We start from the raw sequence: 12,428 nt of genomic DNA, 5'->3' as shown, positions 1-12,428 counted from the left end.
CTGTTTAGACCTTGTAAAGAACTTGTTTCAGGAGGTAGTTTCATTGTGGAGAGAAAATGGAGAAAGCTGAGACCACTGAGGCTATAAGCTGTATGTCTTCTTTTTCCTGAGGTCATGTACAGTTCAGGACAAGGCAGTTTTTACCTTGAAAGGAACTTGTAAAGATCCTTAAGACAATTGATTCTGTGCTTGTTTTATGGAAAGTTATTTAAACTGAGATGTCATTGATTTTTACTGAATTGTCTCAGCACTGTTCTGCATCTGACTTGCACAATGCCTTAAGATTCTCAAACATGCTAAGAAAGGGATATCTAAAAATCCCCCCACAGATTATATTCCTGATTATCTGGAGCTGTGATGAACCAGCTGAGAAAACAAAGCAAGCAGATATTTCCATTTTCTTACAAATACGCATATGAAATACCTCATCTTGGCTGATATGCCAAGGCAAAAGCAGTTTTTCCATGGAAGGTAGCAGATGTACAAGCATGTGTGCAGATGTATAGGGAAGATGCAGGGAAGAGGGGTGTCCTGCTTCAAAAGAGCTGAGAGGGATGAGCTTGTATTAGAAGACTGTATTAAAAATATAAGTCTGGAAAGGGAAATAGAAAATAAATCCTAATGTGCTAGAGGAAAGAGAAAAACATTTAAAAATATGTTTTCTAAACTGAATAAGTTGAATGTAATTTTTGGTTTGTGGTATGACATATTAGAAGCATGTTTCTACCAGACCAAACATAACCTTTCAGACTGTCAAGGTGTCTTGTACAATTCGGTAGTATTATCCCAGTATTTGCAGTGTCTATAACAAATCTATATGCATATATGCCTTCCTCATATTATCAAATGTTTAAAAGGGTCTCAAGCTCAGGAGTGCAGGCCTCAAAGAAGATGCTTGATTACTGCAAAATCACTGACTTATTACAATACTTCATGCTGCCGTTTCTCTTCTGGTTGTGATTTGTTGCCTCTTTTTCTCCTGCAGAGTGGTTTACTTTTTGTTGGGCTTTTTTTACTTCTGCCTGTCTGACTTATCACCATGAAATGAGACCCATGAGAAGCATTTAAATAGCTTTGCAGTGCCTCGTGGCTGGCTGAGAAACACTTCCAGAACTCCAGGCTTCCTGAAATGTAATTCTTTCCAGGTTGCATAACTGCTTTCTTTAAGCATAATATAAAAGCCCTGAAAAGGAGGCTGTTGAGCACAAGTTTTCTCTTACCTCCTTTCAGAGTGTTGTACATAGTGACTGAAGGAGGATTTTTTATACATAAGCATTCAATTTAACTCTTTTTTAAAAAATTTATTTCTTTAATGTGATAATAGCCTGTAAAAACATCTAACTAACAAATTATGAGTATCAGAGAAGTGACGTGTCACACTGCACAGCTTGGGGGATGGGGGGAGAAGGGGGTTTATTAGTAGTAATTGCAGCCAGAGAGACTTCTGTGGCAGTATTTCCATCTAGAGGTACCCAACCAGAGATTAACCTGACTAATGAATAACAAGTCCTTCTCTCTTTTCCTCCAGTATCCATGGTCCACATAATATTCAGCAATATTTTCCTGAACTTGATTCCTAGGCAAGGGAAATCAGACCAGTACTGCTTAATTTAATAAGAGTATTTAATAATACTCTTACATTGGAACAGGTGGAGAAACAACAACCACTTGCTCTTTTAATCCATTTTCCTTTTACAATGTTAGCATTTTTTGCATTCTCATCCATGTATCTTTATCATTATCCATCATTAGCTGCTCTCCCAGGAATCTGGAGAGGATATTCATTCTTCAATTACCTACTGTTCAGGAAACAGGACCTGCTTGGCCTGGATTCCTGCTGCAGTTTTCTGTAGCTGTGTGACTTTTCTTTGCTAGACTGAAAAGTGAAGAATTAATCAGTCTACATAGAATATAATAGAACAGAAAAGAGAATAGTTGCGTGGATTTACAATGACTATCAAGTCCAACTGCCTGACCACTTCAGGATTGACCTAAGATTAAAGGATATTTTTAAGAGCATTGTCCAAAGGCATGGGGCATTGCCTACCTCTCCAGGAAGCCTGTTCCAGTACTCATTGTATTTATGCTGCCATCTGCTTTCAATCCTGAATGAACTTTGGGATTTCACATGTACAAAACATGAACATGCAGTACATCTAATCTACATTATCTAGCAGATGAAACTTCCCTTGTCATATATACATAGCAGCTATTCCTAACAGCTTTTTATATTGATACATACTTATTTTTCTCCTATTGTAACTTGAAAAGCTGTCGCAAATTTCAATTTATTCTCCCTTAAAAGTAATTTAAAATTTAAAAAAGCAAATCCCAATTTTTTTTATAATTTTGATTTTGGAAAGCTCTCTTCAATAGCCACAGAGAGAAGTTTGTAGTAATAATTCTTAGAATAATCTTTGCATATTTATATTAAGTAATAGGCAAATATATCTGGCATTAAATAAATTTTAGGCAACAATGTATCACATGTTACTGGGATGCATTCAGATGTAATTTTTGGATGAGACTTCAGAAAGCTCACAGATTTTTATTGAAATTGAGTTAAAACCCTGTTAGGTTTCAGTGAAAGGTAACAGTAGATTTTTTTTTTTTTTTTTTTTTTTTTCAGTTCTACATTGCAAGAGATAGGATGGGCCTGGGATCCACTCCTTGCTTTTTATTTATTGCAGATTTTTATGCTAATAAAGAACTGGTTAAGACTAAAGTGCAAGTCTTTCCCTTATACCTGTGTTCTAAAACCAGTAGACTCCTTCAGGAAGCTGTTAATAGTGCTCTTTGGATGATAAAAGGCTTCTGTAAGACAGACTGTGTCGTCAAAACCTGCACAATCACTTTCTCTTAAAGAGCATCAAGTGAGAGACAGATGGCAAAATCACCTAACCAAACAAGGATGCAGTCTGAAAACTAGTTTCAACTAGTTTTGATCCCTTGAAGCTAACTCTAATGTGTGTGTACCAGGAAGGAGGACAATTTATTAAACACACAGTCAGTATTTACTTTTGTGGAACTTGACAGCTTGTCATACTGTACAATTCCAAATATGTTTAGTATTCTCAGGTTTATTTATCCTCATGTATTATGCAGGAGATTTTTATGAATTACCACTTTGCAAAACTTCTGTTACTTGGTGTTACTGCAAAGAGGGGAGGTATCATGATGGCATGTGCAGGATCAGTGCATCTAGTCAGTAATACTGTGTTGTCAGTCTAAACTTTGGAACAAAATCAGAAGCTTAATTGAAAGAGTATAAAACATATGTTATGAATTAGTATGGGATACAAAAATTCAGGTTTATTCCTGAGCATCCCAAACAAAGCTTGTTACATGACACATGCTAATATTTACAACCTACAACCAGCAGCAGCTTTGCAAAAGCAGAGAAGAGGACTGGTGCGAGTTTCTGCTGATGTATTTCATCAGAATCTTCTTGGAGGTCATTGCTAGTGTACTTATCTCTGCTTCCTGACTTCCACAAGGTAAAACAAAAGAGATTATTAAAACAGAGTTTTTTTTCAACTCACCTAGCAAGGGAAGCAGTTGCCTATGTGGAGGAGAAAAAAATAGCCTGCAGCAATATTTTGCCTGCTTGAAATTGCCATTTGCTGCTGGTTCAGAAAATGCTACCTTGGGGGGAGCAACTAGTTATGGAGCTGCATCTCTTGAGATATTCTGAGATATGTCCCCTTGGGGGTCTGATGATCAACTGTAAAGGCAGTGAGGGAGATAGATGTGGAAATTGAACCCCTTGATTACTAAGAAGTCAAAAGCATATTGACAGGCTTAATTAATTTGCAGTCAGACTTGGAATCACAAGACAAATCACAAGCTGGAACAGAAACACAGAAAGCAGTCAAAACAGAAAGGGCATAGTAAGACTCCAAAAGTGCACAGGTTTTTTACCTAATTTTTCTGTGCAAGTTTGAGTGTCTAGCAACCCCTTAAAGTTGAGACAGGCTTAGAATCAAATACATTCCAAAACAAAATCGTGTCAGACTCAATGGTTTCTGTTGGGCAAACAAAGTTAAGACCTTGGAGTGTCGTTAGCTCCACCTTTTGGACAAAATATCTCTATATGTAAAAATATCTCAAAATACCTCAAAATGTAGAATCAGTCAATTAAGATATATATTAGTATTATTAGTGTACTAATAATTAGTGTATCAGTTGCTAATATTAAGACAAAAAATTAGCACATCCAGATAACAGAGGTATAGAAGCATTCATATACCATAACCAAATCCAGAGCAGTTGAAACTAATATAGAAGTGGCTGGTATGCTTTCCTGCCTCTCCTGGAAAGGCAAAAGTTTTTATTAGATCTTTTCTGTTAAAGTATTATGATTGGCTGTATGCCATGGATTGTTAGGATATCATCATGAAAGTATGAATAGGCATAGCTATGCTGCTATTGTGTGATTTTATGATAAAGTCTATGCAGCCTTTGTACAGTGAAATACATTATGTGATTTAAGATGGTTTTGGTACTGAATTGAATATTTCTGGTACCATTTTTGACATTGCTTGTTAAAAGTACCGAGAAAAAAAGAAAATTCTAATTAAAAACGTACAGTAATTCATTCTCTAGTTTAATCATAGGTCAACAGAAAAGCAGACATTGTTTTTAATTCTTTCCTATGCCTACTTTCTCTAAAGGCAAGAAGCCCAACACCAACTGGTTTACCTTGATGTGTGTAGAGGCTTGTCCTCCCTGCTGCCTTCCTGATGCCATGTTCCCAGGCTGCAGCACAAGCACAGCATGAATTCAGTTGCTGCTGTGCTCCAAGACAGCACTGCAACTGTGGACAAGACACCTCTTCATCCAAACCCTCTTTGCTCCTCTGTGCATCATCCATTAGCCCAGGCTGCCAGTCAGTAGAATCCTCTGCACATTGCTCTTATTGGTGGAGGAAGCTGTGGCTTTCTGCTCAGCATCTCAGCTGATATCACATACCTATGACAGAATATCATCCCTTTGGTCAGACAATTTATTAAATAAAAAGAAAACAAATACACAAACAAACCTGCATGAGATGGAACAGCTGAAATAGCAAATCTTCACAGGTAGGGTCTTGGTCACTAACTAGGGCTCTCGCTCTAAAAGTTTTGCCAGTAATTTTTGCAAAAAGTAATTGAGACTTTGCTATTGGATGCAACATCTTTTGCTGACACAGTTAGATCTGGAAGATGTTCTTTGTTCATTTATCTAGGCTTTTGATGAATTACCTTGTTTCTCTCTATGGGGTTTTAATTCTAAAACATAATGAAAATTTAAAGGCATCACTCCTAAGGACTCCAGGCTTATGTTCACATAAGGAATTTGGACTCCATTACATAATTTCATTACTTCCATACTTATGTCTATTTTGCTTTACAGGAAACCAGTGGATTTCCATTCACCCATAGAATCAAAATGTCTATTATCACAACAACCAGGATTGATGTTTTATAGATGACCCAAGACAGTTGTTCACTTTGAGGATTTTTTTGATGCTATAGGGCACTGAGTAGCTCCCATGCCTTTGCCATAGCCATGTGTTGTAAGGAGAGCAACCCTGACTAAGATCTTTTGAAGCAAGGCCCCACAGACATCACTGTGCAGTCCCATGGATCTCACACATGAATGTACTGCCCCTGGACACTCAAAGGAACAGAATATCTAATGCTTAAACATTCCAATTTGCTCAAGGTGTTTTCTGCTGTATGTCACATCCAGGACCTCTGGACTCTGGGGAGCACAGCAAAGGCAGGAAGAAGGAAATAGAAGGACCAAGTATATTAACTCCATCCCTTCAACACAAAACCATCAGACATTATTGCTTTGATACTGGAAAAAGGTGTAGTCAGACATCTTCTGGAAGTCAACAGTCCCAAAAACAAAGACAAGACATTTAGGACTGGGCAAAGTCACAATAAAGCAACGGGTATATTTGTAAAAACAGCCTGTTAAGTAAGATTATGTCTAGCTGCTCAGTGCACTGGAATATGACAGAGATTTGAAGCATCCCATTTTGGATTCCTCTGATGAGTAAACAGAAAAAAATACTGTTCTGTGGAATACAACTGTAGATAAATTGCAGGGAATTTCAGAGGAGAGAAGCATTGGCTGGCTAGTGAAATAAAGAGTATCTTATGATGAGTTTCAAGTTTCTGGAAAGGCTGCCTGCAGAGGTTCTTGCTAGGGGTGAGGAGATGGTCTCAGTTGTTTTTGGGCCCTTTCCCATACATCTCTGCCTGGACCAAAAAAAAAGGTAGCTGCAAAAAAATATATAGGTGCCATTTAAATAGATGCAGAAGGCTTTTGGTAGACTGAAAACATCCTTATCATGCCCCAAAATTTAAATTATCTCTGTTAATCTGTTATGTAACTCCTGCTGGTTATACACACACACACACACACACACACACACACACACACACACACACACATATATAAAATAAGATATTATAATTATACTATTTTATTAATAATCATTATACTGTGAGGAATAATTGTATTTAAACTATTGCGTTTCATCCAGGAAAGAAATGAACTTTGCATTAGTTTTTTAACTGAAAAAATTATGGAATTAAAGTGAGGAGTTCTACACAACCATCCATTGTGGGTCAGCATAAATATGGTAAGTAAGATAAATCTATGAAAAATAATATTATAAAATGTTACTGTAATCCAGATTTTTTAAACACAGGAAATATATTTTAACACTATACTCAAGTAACAATAAAAATAATTTGCTGCAAAAATATTCTATCTGTTGCATTCTTTAAGGAAAACACTCAAAGATTGTTCTGTATCTATGTATAGAAAGAGTTTTACTTGTCTTCGCTGGCAGTGGTGAAATGGGCCTGAGTTGGCTTGGCTGAGATCTAGCATGAGGAGTGCCCCAGCACTGTCTCAGAGAATTCATTTGTCAATGAGACATTGTCTTTCATGCATTCACATTTTTCTCCCTATAAAGAAGAAAAAAGGAGAGGAAGCAAGGGAATCACTATTATACACAAGAGTTCATCAACCTGCATGAGCTATGCTCCTGTTAGAAGCAAACTATAATGTAAAGGTACCTTTCTTGTTCTGTCTTTGCAATGTGACTTTCTACAGCTTTCTACAAACCTGCTGGTTTTTAGCTGATTCAGTTCTACTACACAGCCCTAAATTACTTTATTATATTGCTAATAGATTCTTGTAAGGGGAAATCCCTAATTTAGAATCCTGTATTCTTTTGCTTTGAGACTACATGTGAAGGCAGAACTTTCAAATCAAGCAGGAAGATTTAGAATACTGACATGAATTATAAACACATGCATCAGGAAATGCATAGTTGAAATTAACTGTTTCCCAACTTTTCCATTCCCTCCTTCTCTCATCTTGGTTCCTGTGACATAAAATGATCTTTGAAATACCAACTGCATTTCCCCAACATCATGCTTCACACAGAGACAGTACTTATTTCTGTGTTCATGACATATCCATGGAAAAGAGCCAAAAAAAAAAGGTGTGTTTCCTATCATGTCTGGAGTATGTCTCCTGTGCAGCCCATCATAAAGGGAATACAACTTGGGAATAGCTTCACATCTGCTTTAGAGTCTTGACCCCCAGTCAGCCCGCTGCAGACACCTTTTTTATTGACTGCTGCTTTCTAACCTTTGTTCTGCTTCCCTGCCTCTCTCCTAGTCCCATAACTTGTCTATCAGATCACAGGTCTCTTCCCATAGCCACACAAATGTCCAGAAGTATCCGTATGGACAGATCAGGCAGGAGCAGAATAATAAGGGATTGTATCTTTTATTGTGAAAACGGATTCTTCTGTTCACACACAGATTATAAAGGAATGACATTTTTAAAGACAGGGTGGTGTCTGTGGGAAGATATGAGAGGATGAAGACAGACATGTTGTCACATAATATCATTAGTTTCCAACCTGTTTCAAGAGTTGTTTAAAAAATTCAGTGTTGTGAGACAAAGTGCAGAAGGACAGAGAGATGTGCTGCCTTGGGCATGGACAACTGAATATCTATAAGCATTGCACACACCAGGAGCAAGCACAGTAATGGATATAAGTTTGTGTTAATTCAAAGGTAGGAACACCATTTTGACTGGTTCACACTACCATGTATAAAAATTCCCCAGCTGCAAATTTTGTAATGCAGGTCAGGCTTGGGGATGGTGGGAGGAATACCACAGAGAAAGAATGACAAATTTCATTACCAGGTAATCTCAATATATAGCTTCAAAACCTGCCTTTTGCTTCAGTCCCCATGATGGAGAAGCAAAGGTCACTTTGACATGGGTCAAAAGGAAGTGTTACATGAAATACAATGCAGTGTGCAGAGGGCATAACAGACATTTCTGCTTTAAATTACTGTGCCAGTATGACCTGAAAGTAATCAAACAACCTGAGAATCAAATAAAAATTGTGGGAAGAAAATTGTAGAAGAAAGCAGAAAATTATTCACCTCTAAAAATAAATACAAATATCAGGTATGACTCTAGAAATGGGCTATTTGAAAAATAGTCAGAGTGACACAGATACAGTCTATGGTACACTGATACCAGCACTCTTTTGCTCAAAAGCAAAAGCAACTTGGCTCTAAAATTTATATTCACACACCATTTATCATAACACACTGTAATATTGTGTGATATCTCCTCCAGTACATGGGCTGTGGGGCAGAGTTCTATCAGTTAAACCTTCATGCCATTTCTGATTTTTGGAATGACAAACACCATTCAAACTGGTTTTGTTAATATGGTTCTTTGTGTTTCTGCCAGAGAGCTCCTCTGTTTAAGGTGTTGTATAAATACATCATAGCAGGTCATGGTGCTCCTCAGAGGAGTAATGACTACAGCTCTGCCCTACTATTTCTATCTTCCCTTGCCCTGATGATGTAGACTATATGTTCAAAATAAATCTTTTGCAAAATAAAATATGCTATTTCAAGTGCCCAGTCATGTTGAAAAAAATATTTTATTCAGTCAGCTGTGAAATACACACATACTTGATTTCAAGCTTGCAAGTCTTATTGATAATTTATGCATCTTCCAAGCATATAGTTTGTACTAATTAATAGCTATTTATAAATTTAGGGGAGGACAAAAACAGGATGAAAAAATATTAAATATTCTTTAAAGAGAATAATTAAAAAGGTGTCCAGGTAGACAAATTATTGCTCTTGAAAGTATTATAATTCAGACTGGCTTGCAGGAATAGCACACTCTCAGAATAAGATGTATATTGTTGCAAGCAATTTTTGTTATTTTTTTGAACAGATTGATTTAATTAAGGGAAAAAAACATTTTTCATTAACAGAAAAACAGAGTATCTGATGTAGCTGAGTCATTGAAAGGCTGGTTTTAGTCCTGTTTTCTTGGGGTTAGATTCAGTACAGAGTCCTGACATGGAAACTATTATTTACCAAATAGTGAAATGTCATCTTTATTACATTTTGTAAATAACTCTTACAGGAGGTCATTCATACAAAAAATATTCTCAGATGTGTCATTAGCTGGAAGGAAATTGCAGTGTCTACACATGTATGTTAAAGGGTCCAAGTCCCCACCTTGACTCTTAACATGATTTTCACAATACAAATACAGTTTTACATTTTGATACCCACTCCATTGTATTTGTGCTAATATTATTTTAATGATAATAATAGCTGGTAAAATACGTAGCTCATGAAAAGAAGAAAACATGAGGTTAAGAAAAAAAAGAAAAGAAGAAAATATTTTAGCATCAAAGTCTAAAGTGTTTTGCCTTTGGTTTATTTGTCTCCCCCTCCTTGCTTTCCTGCTCACAACTTCTGAAAACACAAAACTAACATAGACTCTGTGCTGAAGCAGATTAAACTGCCAGGCTTCCTGGGTGCCTTCAATTCATCAGAGCTTCAACAGGCATAGGAACCTTGACATTAGAAGTGTGTCAGTCCCCATTTTTAGTGAAATATAACAGAAGCTGGGCCAATTAATTGTTATTTTGCTCTTCAGTCGTTTCATATGCAAACATATTGAATTTCTTCATACTTCGGCAGAGACTAACATACACGTTTTCTCATAAGAGCAGTCAGTGAAGGATCTGAGCCTGCTAGCAAGCTCTTTAATAAGTAACAGACTCCAGAAGCAGAACCTTTTTTCTCATGCTTCTGTCTGCTGTGAACAGCACTGACAGCTTCTCAAGTTACTTTGGCTCCAGCAAAAAGAATGGTCTTGTCATGGTTTGAAATACCAGGCACCTACCAAAGTCATTCACTCACCCTCTTCTGCCACATTTGGGGAGAGTAGAGGGGAAGGAAAAATTAATGAAGGGCTCATGATTTGAGAACTGGGAGAAAAACTAAGGAGCTTTTGCACTTAAGACTCTAAGGACAAAACAGGTTCAAATTTAAAGGTCTAAGGTAAATTTATTATTAACAGATTAAAATGAGGATAATGAAAAGTAAATTAGGCCTTTAAAATACCTTGTTTTCCCCACAGCTTCTCTCTCTTTCCTACAACAATGCAGGGAGACAGGGTATGGGGTTTGGGTCAGTTTGTCACTTGAGATCTTCTGTTTGCTCAGAGAGAGGAGTCTTTACTCTGCCATGTCATGAGGTCCCTCCTAGGGGCAAATAGTCTTCCCAAAACTGTTGTGACATGGGTCACTCATCCATGGTGTGCAGTCTTCTAAGAACAGGCTGCTCTAATTTGGAAGCAAGGGCCATTTTTTCTCTGTCTCTGGGAGCAGGGGCCCTCTGTCTCTATTCAGGTCTCCCACAGGATCACAGCTTTCTCTAGCATCCACCTGCTCCAGCATGAGCACTTTTCCCACGGGCTGTGGGTGGATCTCTGCATCTCCCATGGACTTCATGGATTACAGGAGGGCAGTTTGTTTCACCATAGTTCTCACCAGGGCTTGTAGAGGAATCTCAGCTTTGGCACTTGGAGCACCTCCTCCCCCTTTTTTTCCACTGACCTTGGTCTTGTCATGTTGTTTTCTCTCCCATGTCCTCATTTTCTCCTCTTTTCTGACTAGAAGAAAAACTGCTGTTCATAGACACCACTGCCAACCAGTCCCACTAATTCAAAGATTCCTGCAGGATCCCTCAGCACCGAGAGGTTGATCTTGCCTAGATTCCTTGCTGAGAGTGGCTCACCTAGCTTTTGCTGCCAGCTGCTGTGGAGCTGGAGCTATTTAAGGCCTCTCTTCATATGGGGTGCAGGGAAGGAGAGCCTGCCCTTCCACCTGCAGTGCTGCTGGTTTGGGGTGGCCAAGCAGGCAAGGCTTGCTGAGGTGGCAATGGCCATGGTGGTGCATTGCCGCAGGCTGTGCCGGGTGCCTCGCCACTCCTAGAAAAACCTGTTTTGGTTTTCTTCCTAAATATGTGATCACAGAAGTGTTACCAACCTGCCTAACTGGGCCAGCAGCATGTCCATCATCAGAGCCATCACAAATTGGCTCTGTTGGACATGGTGGAAGCTTCTAGCAGCTTCTCACAGAAGCCACCTCTGTGGCCCTCCCCTGCTACCAAAAACTAGGCTGTGCCAAATCAATACAGCTCTGTACTCAAGTAGGACTGAAGAGGAAGATAGATTATGTTGACTGTGCTCCATCTAAATGTAGGGGGGAGAAAACACAAAATAGTTTTAAAAAAAAAAAAAAAAAAAAAAAAAAGCAAATATTGGTGGAGACAGCTGAAGAACTCTTAGGGTATTTTAAAGTTTTGGCATGTGGAGGTTCTATGATGTTAATCACTGTCCTGAGATTTTCTCTAGTGTCAATGCAGGAAGATGTGCATTTAGGGATACCATTATTGTTAATTCCATCTCTTTGAAAGCACTGTCATTACGTTTTTAAAATTGAGGACTTAAACCATATTCTGATTTCTCACTAATATAAGTTTTCTGGCATACCAATCCCATATCTCTTAGGTAGTGCTGAAGAGGTTACAAATTTTGCTAACCCACAGCAGCTAAGTATGTGATCTGGAATTAAAATTTTAGCCTTTTGTTTTGCAGGTTTTTGTCTTGAGTTATCTTGGTGTAAATAGCTATGTTTCTATCTCTTCTTCCTGCCCCACTCAGTCCTCTGTTGAACTACTGAATGTGTCAATACACATTTACTGAGGTCATCTGATCCCAAATTCCAGATAGTGAAAATTAATTTCCATCTGTTAATGGAAAGGATCAAACAAAACAAGAATACTTATTAACTTAGGGCCTTGGATTTCCAAAAATTAGATCTCATGAATCCTATGTAATAATCAAGGACTTGGAAAAAAGGCATTTAAATGATTTACCAAATGTTTGTACCACCCAGGCAAATTCCACTGTCTACTATGGCATTTACAAGAGTGATACTAATAAAAAAAAAAAAAAAGACAAATTGAATTTACATTCTAAACACATTTTATAAAAATCAATCAGCCGATCTTATG

The sequence above is a fragment of the Erithacus rubecula genome (assembly GCF_903797595.1).
Source record: "Erithacus rubecula genome assembly, chromosome: 3".
NCBI classification, from domain to species: Eukaryota; Metazoa; Chordata; class Aves; order Passeriformes; family Muscicapidae; genus Erithacus; species Erithacus rubecula.
This window is presented reverse-complemented; position numbering follows the sequence as displayed.